This window comes from Taudactylus pleione, unplaced genomic scaffold (genome assembly GCF_031769625.1).
Source record: "Taudactylus pleione unplaced genomic scaffold, aTauple2 ptg000760l, whole genome shotgun sequence".
Taxonomy (NCBI): domain Eukaryota; kingdom Metazoa; phylum Chordata; class Amphibia; order Anura; family Myobatrachidae; genus Taudactylus; species Taudactylus pleione.
The window spans coordinates 4,401,702-4,410,171 of record NW_028285162.1 but is presented as its reverse complement, the minus strand read 5'-3'; the positions used below and the strand labels follow the sequence as shown (position 1 = coordinate 4,410,171).

The following is an 8,470-nucleotide window of genomic DNA, read 5'->3' as shown; positions in this document are numbered from 1 at the left end:
AGGCGCCACTGAGGGTAGGTTAGGGTTAGGCACCCCCCCTGAGAGGGTTAGGTTTAGGCACCACCCCGGGAGTTTTAGTGTTAGGCACCCCTAAGGGAGGGTTTGGGGGGAAGAAGGGTAGGGTTAGGATACTTACATGCTCCGTCGGGATTCTCCTTTCATACCCAACCCGATGTCTTTTAGCATTGAGAAAAAGGACTGGGTAATATATTTGCCCCATAACTCTTTTTTCCGATCTTCACCTGGACCAGGAATAATTCATCCCCGACGCGAGGCCCCAGAAATTGTGGGATGTTTTTAATTTTATAGTTTATGCAAACAAATTAAAATTCCAACCTATTTGTTATCCTTCGATCAGTTTGATTTTCAGGACCCATTGTTAATCCTGTTCAGTTTTCAGCATTCAGAGACTATTACATTTAACTGAATTATATTATTATATTATTATAACAATAATAATTTTTAAAAATATATATTATTATCATCCTTAAAGAGCAGCTGGCAGGAGATGCATGTATATATGTATTTATTTATTTATTTATTTACAGTATAGGAAATGCTTAGTATGTCACTTTTGGCCCAGTGTCACCCACGCAAAGCAGGGCAGATAATTATTTGAACTACAGCTTCAGAGAATAATTGGGCAGACTCTCTACACCCTGTCCATATCAGAATTCCCAGTACGGAATCAGTATGTAAAACCGGCAGCTGTATAGCTGGTCCTAATCACGACACGAGAAGCCCAACAGCAGGAGATCCTGATCCTAGCTGGTAAGTACCCTAACCCTCCCCTCTCCCCACCTAACCATAACCCTTCCTTAGGGTTGCCTAACCCTAAAACATCTGGGGTGGTGCCTAACTCTAAGCCACCCCAGGGGTGCCTATACCTAACCCCCCCTTCCCGCACCCTAAACCTAACCCTCTCAGGGGGGGATGCCTAACCATAACCCTCCCCCTAGGGGTGCCTAACCCAAACCTTCTCTCCCCAAAACCTAACCCTAACCTCGCTACACTCCTTAAACTTAACCCCCCCACCCCCCCCCCACGGCTAACGCTAAGGACGGCCCGGACTTACCTTATTCGGGCTGTTGTCTTTCAGCATTCCAGCATCAGGATTCAGATAGACGTAGGTATTTTGATGCCTATCTGAAGTCCCCCGTCGGGCTTCTCGTGTCAGGATATAGACCGGCGGAATTTAGTCCGCTGGTCTATAAACTGCATCCCCCCAGTACTTGTAATATTTGTGAACATTACAACGGTTACTAAGAGCTCTAATATAATAGTCAGAGGCATAGCTAGGTATTTGAAGGCCCTATAGCAAAAGTTTGTAAGGGCTCCCATATACCACCCAATGGTGAAAAATGTATATAACACATGTAATTTTGACAAGGAAGATACCTCCCCCATAGCAGTTGCACCCCTTGCACCAATGGTTGTTACACCCATGTATACAGTAGAATTAGGGGCTGGCAGAGGAGAGACAAGCAGTACCCAGCTCATTTAGTTATTGGGTGCCCAGTTGTGGGGGTGATCCTTCTCAAACAGATAAAAACAAGCAAATGATAATGCTAAGCACTTACTTTATTTAGAAATACAAAAAGACATGCAGTTCTGCTGATAGGGCCTCTTTACATTGATCATCTATTCGGTAAACAGCACCTTCACTGAGTGTATACCTAGATTATATGACAATTGAAATACCACTATAAGATCACAACATGGCACACTTCGGAAGACCTCTTATATGGCCCCACAGCTTGAGGTAAGTGCTGCATGAAATCTGTATATATATGTGCACAGGAGACATATTGACTGCCATTGATTAACATTCCTATAGCAGTTCTATAGAGTGCCCTTCCCTTCAGCCTTTATCTGTGCAGTGTCGATTTGTAACTGGTAGTTCCTAGTGGAGGTCACTGCCTGGTGACCATGGTGTTTTTGTTTTGGCCTCTGACTGCAGAGGCTGGAAAGGAGTGTCTACACCCAATCTAAATCACCACTTGGGTAAAATAGATGGGGGAGGACTGCAGGGCGTGTCTTGCAGCCTGTTCTCTTTTTCTGTGAGCATCTGCCTGAGAAGAACAGATGTAGGCACCTGCAGTGACAGGCTATATATGTTCCAAACTATTCACAGCTATTCAAACGTGTCTACAATGGCAAGTGTGCAGCCATAGTCACTAAATATATTAATCTGACTTGGACTCCTCAGAGCTCTACCCTGTGTAATTTGTGTTCTCTTTTGACAATAACATCTGAACATAATCCCCCCAGTCCTCCAAGTGGCAGTATCTCTGCCTATTTATCTATTATCTCCCTATCTCTAAATCCCCAGAAAGGCCTCATCTGTTTCTTTTTTTCTATCTCTGTGCTTTTCCACCTGTCACACTCACATCCATCTCTAATGTCTGCTCATTTTATCTTCCTAACCGTTACTTATAAAATGTGTTAAGGGGAAAGGTAATACGTTGCAGTTTTGCAAAATAGCTAATTTTTATAGATTTTGATCGGTGCCTTAAAACTCATGGTAAAATCACAAATAGAATCGCAAATTTGCAAAACTGAAAGCTATATTTTCACCTTAAACTTGGTGTGGCATTAATGAGTAGATATTCAAAACACATGATCACAGACCATGATCACAAGGAGTTGTAACAATTTAACAAATACATCATGTCATTACTATTTATATTTACTTAATTTACTATTTTTAAATTGATATGTAGTTAAAATAAATAAATGTGCAACTTCTGATTTCATTGCTTTGATTCATTAAACTTTCAGGTAGCACACATCCCATATGTAAGCTTAACATTTTGCTACCAAAATCGTGTCATTGGTCTTTACGTATTGCACCCCTCTTTCTCCATTTTGATTTGTTCTTCATTGACAATGGGGTCTTTGGGTGCTATTGTGAGTCTTACAATGCAGGGGGACATCAGGCTGTGAATAAAGACAGAAGTAGTTTAAACAAACCCAGCTCTTTCCCCCTGCCCTCCTCCATTGTGAGTGAAAGGGCCTGCTTGATTTGGCTGCTAGGAAACAGAGCTTGCAGTAAAGCATGTCTTGACTGAAAGGGCTCTAATAAAAAGATAAACTATGGAAAAAAAAGTAATTCCTGCAACCAGTCAGTAGGTTTTTGTTAAAGTAAAAAGTAAACAATTCTTTATTTTGTTAACTTTCTTTGTGAATTTTGTTAACTTTCTTTCATAAGGACTACAATGTACAATAATGTACTATGTGAAAATGGTGATATTAACATAAACAATGACCTGTAATCAAAGAAATTGGAGTACAAATGCTGATTTTTCTTAACATTTGAACTCCTTTAGAGAAATGTGCACAATAAAAACATAAAAACAATATGGACATAACATTTATAGAAAAGTAATGCTCAAAATAAAAATTTATTAAATGCAAAAGAGATATGAAATGACACCAGAATTATTTATTTGTAAGTGTGTGTGTTTATATACACAAACACACACACAATATATATTTATTTATTTAATAAGCCTTGAAACATTCTATTTTGTTAGTGTTGTTTGAATATATATATTATAAACATATACCATTTCTTTCAGTTTGCATATATTATGTAGTGGAAAAACCCAGATAATCAATGTAAAGATAAATTGTGTATATATATATTTATAATTCCAGATAGGTCCACACTCACGTCTTCACAAACATTTTGCTGGGGTAGCTTACCAAAAGGGAGTCACAGACAAAGGTCCAAACTTGGGACCGAAACTTCGATTTGATGTGAAACCTGCTATGTCATAATTTAATAAAGGAGTTTTATTCAGAAGACTGGTGAGTGCACTCCATTTTTTCAAATTTATATATATATACCTATATATATATATATATATATATATATATATATATATATATATATATATATGCATTCGGTACAATTTCAAATCCCGGAAGCGGCAGCCTGACAGAGGAGGAAATCAGGTAAAAGGTCTGGAGTTGATTCTAGGTGTGACATTTGCATTTGGAATCAGTTGCTGTCGACTCTCAATATGAGATCCAAAGAGCTGTCACTATCAGTGAAGCAAGCCATCATCAGGCTGAAAAATCAAAACAAACCCATAAGAGAGATAGCAAAAACATTAGGTGTGGCCAAATCAACTGTTTGAACATTCTTAAAAAGAAAGAACGCACCAGAGAGGTCAGCAACACCAAAAGACCCAGAAGACCACGGAAAACAACTGTGGTGGATGACAGAAGAATTATTTCCCTGGTGAAGAAAAACCCCTTCACAACAGTTGGCCAAATCAAGAACACTCTCCAGGAGTTAGGTGTATATGTGTCAAAGTCAACAATCAAGAGAAGACTTCACAAGAGTGAATATAGAGGGTTCACCACAAGATGTAAACCATTGGTGAGCCACAAAAACAGGAAGACCAGATTAGAGTTTGCCAAACAACATCTAAAAAGCTATTACAGTTCTGGAACAACATCCTATGGACAGATGAGACAATGATCAACTTGTACCAGAGTGATGGGAAGAGAAGAGTATGGAGAAGGAAAGGAACTGCTCATGATCCAAAACATACCACCTCATCAGTGAAGCATGGTGGTGGTAGTGTCATGGCGTGGGCATGTATGGCTGCCAATGGAACTGGTTCCCTTGTATTTATTGATGATGTGACTGCTGACAAAAGCAGCAGAATGAATTCTGAAGTGTTTCGGGCAATATTATATGCTCATATTCAGTCAAATGCTTCAGAACTCATTGGACGGCGCTTCACAGTGCAGATGGACAATGACCCGAAGCATACTGCAAAAGTAACCAAAGAGTTTTTTAAGGCTAAAAAGTGGAATGTTATGCAATGGCCAAGTCAATCCCCTGACCTGAATCCGATTGAGCATGCATTTCACTTGATGAAGACAAAACTGAAGGGAAAATGCCCCAAGAACAAGCAGGAATTGACATTTGCAGTACAGACCTGGCAGAGCATCACCAGGGATGAAACCCAGCGTCTGGTGATGTCTATGCATTCCAGACTTCAGGCTGTAATTGCCTGCGAAGGATTTGCAACAAAGTATTAAAAAGTGAAAGTTAGATTTAGGATTGTTTCGTTTGTCCCATTACTTTTGGTCCCTTAAAAAGTGAGAGGCACATATTGAAACCATTGTAATTCCTACACCAATCACCTGATTTGGATGTAATTACCCTCAAATTAAATCTGAAAGTCTGCAGTTAAAGCACATCTTGTTTGTTTCATTTCAAAGCCATTGTGGTGAATAGAGGCCAAAATATGAAAATTCTGTCAATGTCCCAATATTTATGCACCTGACTGTATATATATATATATGCAGCAAATGTAATATTTGTAAATATGTACACAGACAAAGAAGAACTTTTTACAACTCTTCAAACAGTAAGGAATACAAGATCAAAAATCATCTGAACTGCAACTCTACATCAGTTATATACCTGCTAGAATGCACCTGTGGAACCAAATACATGGGCAAAACTAAACGACCAATAAAACTGAGGATACAAGAACATATCCAAAACATAAAAAATAAAGTAGAAGGACATTTGGTATCTAAACACTTCATTCAGCACCATAACTCCAATCCAGAAGATTCAAAGCAACTGAACACATACAACTTGGAGAAAGTGGTGGAGATCTGGCAAACAAGCTATCCAAATTGAGAAATGTACTGGATCTTTGAACTAAACACAATGACCCCGCGAGGATTCAACGATAGCTACAAGATAGCTCCGTTCCTGTAGACATCAATTCTGATGGTAGCTTGTGAAACTTGTACTTTTCTACAGTCATACCTCACTATAAGAGCCCAATCCCATCAGATCTTGGATGTTGAGCAGTGAGGGGCTGGCTAGTACTTGGGTGGGAGACCACCAGGGAAGACTAGGAACTGTAGCACGTCACGAGATTCACTTTTCCTACACCATCAGCCTGCAGCTATCTTGTAGCAGAAAACAGAACGAATCACGAAAGAAAAGACTGAGTATTATAAGAAGAAATATCGCTTCGCTGGAAAATATTATATCATAAGAAGAAACATCGTTTTTTTCTGGAATCATAATATCAAAGATGGATAACTTTATAAGCCACATACTCCTCCCCTGGATCTAAAAATAACGTTTTTAAAAAATATTATAATCAATTAACGACTATACCCTCTTACCAGCTTACTCGGCACGTTCCTAATTATCACTATAGACATATATTATTAATGTTCCTAATTTAATAGATTGAGATATACTTCTTGTTATATTTATGCTAAAAGGAGAACCTACAATCTCTTACCTATGTAGATATAAATACTAAATTATTTCTCATTTATATATAGAAGGAAAACTACTTAAGAAAAATATACAGATGACTGTTTTCTCCTATATTTCAAGATGTCCATCGATTATCATCATATGATGGCTTCTGCAGATCCAGGTATACCACGATGGCCCAAAGAGAGAGAGATATATATATATACATATATAAAAATGAGAGTACCAAGATGGCCACTGAATGATACCTGACCAACAACCTGAAGATGCCTGATGCCAACCGCTTAACTAAGAACAACAAGATGGCCGCTGTCAACCCTAAGAAATAGGAGTACCAAGATGGCCACCGCCAATTCTAATTGTGAGCACCAAGATGGCCACCACGGCTTAATTGTGAGCACTAAGATGGCCACTACCATCACCTGACTGAGAATATTGAGATGGCTGACACCAGTCACCTGATCACAGCCTCAGGGCGGAAGTACCTTACCAGACTCCCCAAACAGCGCTCGAAGGGCGGAAGTAGTGTACCGGAAGTAGCGAGATGGGCTGATACCACGTGATGCCCGGGAAAGATCACATGATGATCGTCACAGACAAAAAACACTAAACATATGAATAGAATCTCTTTTAAATAATAGCGGTTCCATTATTCAGTATTTAAAATACCAGATGGACATCAAATTACTTTATTTATTTTTTATAACAAAATAAACATGTGATTAACCAAACCGGAAGTGAGGTTATTTCTAATCTGAACCACTGCTCAGTTTGTCCCAGCAGGTGGGTATTTATACCAGGTACCCCACTAGAGCCACATCCCTTGAAGAAGTCAAGTAGCCAGATGAAACGTGTTGGAGACTCCTGATTCCACCTTCCATGAACTTACCTTTTACTATATTCAGATAAGCCTTTCCCTTTTTATTCCTCCATTTTTTTTTAATTCTGTTTTTAACATCTGGCAGCGACATATTTAGTATATTTAGTATATGTATTGTATGTTGTTGCCCTACATGTTCAGGGTATCTCTGTGATTAAATTTATATATTTTATGAACTCACTATCTATTAAGTTATTTTGAATATTTTGAATATATATTTATAGTACTTATTATTGTAATTACACTGGTTGCACAAGCATAGTCCACACTTTATAATGTAATTTTGCACATATATCTAAGTCCTGGAGTTACGTGTATATATATATATAGACAGATGGTCCTCAAACGTGAGGATACACCTCATGTTTGAGGACCATCTGTCTTTATGTCATTATATAGGAAGGCACCCCAATCTGTGTAACCTCTCTCCAGAGTGCCGAACTTTCGTCTATATATATATATATATATATATATATAAATTATTTATTACTCCTCACTTTATTGTCTGTACTCTTGCAATATTTGCACTCACATTGCACATTGTGCGCTTTATATAAGTTCCGTTATTCACACATTTTTCTTTTAACAAATCACCATTGTTAATATTTTACTGAAAAGCTGACACCCACACCAAAATGTGGAGTGCTTTGTTTTAAATATCAATGTTTTAAAATATTACATGAATTATGGGTTATTTTAAACTGTGAAGGAAAGAGACCCTGATTCTCTTTGGCAACATATATATATATATATATATATATATATATATATATACATAAGTTTCCTTAGTAAATAGTACATATAAACATAATTTAAAAACAAATTAAACTAAGATGAGTAGAGTATCACAGGGTGTGATTTAAGAAGTGCAGAAAGTGCTTCTGAGTCTCTATTTTTATTGAGAAGTGTATTTATAAAAATATGCAAATACACAAAATGCAGCCCTTATGTGCTTACACACTCATGGTCAAATGCATACTTGCCTACTTTTGAAAATAACTTTGAGGGAGATTGCAGACAGCTGTAGAATGCGCCGTGCACAGCGCAGTGCACCATTGCGGGGGCGTGATCTGCTCTACCCAAAGGACGTGTCTAGCTCCACCTATGGGCATATATATTCCTATATGCTAACACCCTAGCTCCCCCACTGTCATTAATATATCCCTGCCCTGCCACATTGACATTAATAGATCCCCACACACACACATTTTCATGAATAGATTCCCCCGACCAACACACACATTAATAGATTCCCTGCACACATTCACATTATTAGATTCCCTACACATACATTCACATTATTAGATTTCCTACAC

At 38.2% G+C, this 8,470-nt stretch overlaps 1 pseudogene; it reads left to right on the top strand.

Moving 5' to 3' along the window:
• Window positions 1-5,792: 5,792 nt before the first annotated feature.
• LOC148476960 (5S ribosomal RNA) lies at window positions 5,793-5,910 on the top strand (annotated as a pseudogene).
• Window positions 5,911-8,470: the final 2,560 nt, after the last annotated feature.